Raw genomic sequence first — 2,450 nt, forward strand, 5'->3', positions numbered from 1 at the left:
ATTCATGTCATGGACGACTTGGAGCAGGTCATTCACTTTATGTAAAGATGATCTGTGCATTACAGTTTATGCTGTTCTTTATAAGGAACCCTCATGCCCACACCACTTGCCCTGGGGCATTGCCTGAGGGAGAATGGAATGTGTAATGCTATGACTAGCTATTGTTTTGTATAAAGGGTAAATTTTAGGACATAAATCGTCCACCTGCAATGTGTGGAAGATGCCGCACACCAAAACATGATGCTCTCTTGCTGCTGATGTGAACCTGTAAGTAACCTTCCTCTTGTTTAATGTCAACTACTAACATTGTTGAAAGGAAAATAGCCACAGTAAGAAATGAATATGAATTGTAACGTTTCGAACTTTTCCCGAGTTCCTCTTCAGACGAATAAAATACCATTTTGGTATTTTATTCATCTGAAGAGTTTGAAATGTTACGATTCATATTCATTTATTCCTGTGGCTGTTTTCCTTTCATCTTTGTGTAAACGTTATTGTGCTTGTGTTTGTGTCAACTCACACTGTCTATTGTTGCTCTGCCAGTGGGACTATTTTGTAGTATGAGACAAATAAGGCAAGTGTTGAAGCCATGGGGGCACTAGCCTTGTATATCACTGCATACAATCTCATATTTTGTAAAAATAAGATTTGCAAAAAGGAGTGAATTTTATTTTTTTTATCCTTCAATAAAACCACACTCAATCTTGAACACAGACTTCAACACACCTTAACTATTGAAATGGACTCTAATGTAAATAATTAGGCTACTACAGGTTCAACCTAACAAGTAAAATAGATATCATTCATCTCTGAATATGCCAAAAACATCAAAATCATGTTTTGCATACAAGTGATATATAAAAATCACATCCCTTTATTGGTGCGACATGGCAAGTTACTCACTGTCTGCGTCTGTAAAACTTATTCAGCCAAATAGACTTCCCGGAATCGAGGCCATCTCAATCCCATTTTCTCCAGGAGGCAATGGGTTAAGCCTGAGTACTAGCCTGGAGGGATTGTTGGTTGAAGATAACTTCTATTCATCTCTATAGATTCTGTCTCCTCCCCTTGGATAGGCAGCCAATAACACCCTCTGCATTTAGTATGAACTCTGATGTCCTTTCATTTGGTACTTGTAGTCAAAAGGTCTTGTTCTTTTTTTCAAATAAATACAGAGACAGGAATTCCTATAGAATCTGGTGTATTATCTTTTCTTCTTTTTATTCTACTTACTATCACTACATACTGATCCTACAGGATACTATGTAAATTTGTGTTGCATTCTTTAAAAAGAGTAAAATTAATGTCTCCCAAAACAAATAACAACTTCTGATACCTAAACAAAATAAATCCATTATTCTACCAAAACTCCTAAAAACCCTGTCATCTATAGTCAATGACACATACACACTTACATACAGAGAATATATCTATTTAGTGTACACACACACACACACATACACACACACACACACACACACACCACACACACACACTCACACACACACACACACACACACTCACACACACACACACAGACTGACACAGACACACACACACACACACACAACACACAACACACACACCACACACACACACACACACACAACACAAACACACACACACACACACACACACACACACTTCCTCTAAATGAACTAAAAAACAGAGATTCAGTCCCTTTACCAAAGCTTCCACTGTAGAGACTGTCGGCAAGGAATGACAGTAGGCACCTGTCAGCCCTAGAGGTCAGGTAATTAATCGCTGGGTCATACCGGTCACCCATCCATCGCAGCAGGTTGAGATGGACCTGTTAGAGATTGGTGTGTGATATTACTGATATTTCTTAATTCTTGCTGTTCTGGCAATGCTTTCTCTTCTCTGGTTACATGTTTAGAATATGATATTTAGCATCTAGAATAACATGGGGATGTTGTATAATTTCCAGATATTGAAGCACCACAGGTAAATATATTAAGCATTTATGTCATATTCTAGATATGTAAATTATATATATGAACCCTGCTAGGCCTAAACATAACTTAAAGAACTGACACTTCAGATCCAACTTCAGTATTAATAATCTAAAGTACTGGAAGAAAAAGGAACATGATGTTGAGAAATGAATCACCGTAATTTCTTTTAGTATCAAAATAAAGTCAATAGTTAAAGTCAACATTATTTATCTACTTTAAACAAGTATAAATGCTTTCATTTAACTCCAAATCAAACATCACCTTCACTAATCTGCTCACCTTCAGGATCACGATCAGATTCAAGCATTCGAGCAGATAGGGGTGTCCATTTTTCACGGGAGTGCTTCGCTTGCGTCTACTTGTTCTTGAGGCCAGCAGGACAGGGAGCGCAAAAATCTGGAATACAGAAAATTAGATATTAGATATTTTCTGTATTCCAGATGAAATAAAATGAGGATATAGAAAGGTGATAAA

The 2,450-nt window shown here is 37.2% G+C and overlaps 1 long non-coding RNA gene across 1 annotated transcript in view; it reads right to left on the bottom strand.

Moving 5' to 3' along the window:
* Window positions 1-2,300, bottom strand: part of LOC125048019 — a 2,940-nt gene extending 640 nt beyond the window's left edge. The window contains exons 1-2 of the long non-coding RNA XR_007116784.1: window positions 2,256-2,300; window positions 1,687-1,810 (exon numbers count right to left, since the gene is read on the bottom strand). This is a non-coding gene — a long non-coding RNA (uncharacterized LOC125048019). The remainder of the gene's footprint in view (window positions 1-1,686; window positions 1,811-2,255) is intronic.
* Between the last annotated feature and the right edge of the window lie 150 nt (window positions 2,301-2,450).

Source organism: Penaeus chinensis, chromosome 42 (genome assembly GCF_019202785.1).
Source record: "Penaeus chinensis breed Huanghai No. 1 chromosome 42, ASM1920278v2, whole genome shotgun sequence".
Classification (NCBI taxonomy): domain Eukaryota; kingdom Metazoa; phylum Arthropoda; class Malacostraca; order Decapoda; family Penaeidae; genus Penaeus; species Penaeus chinensis.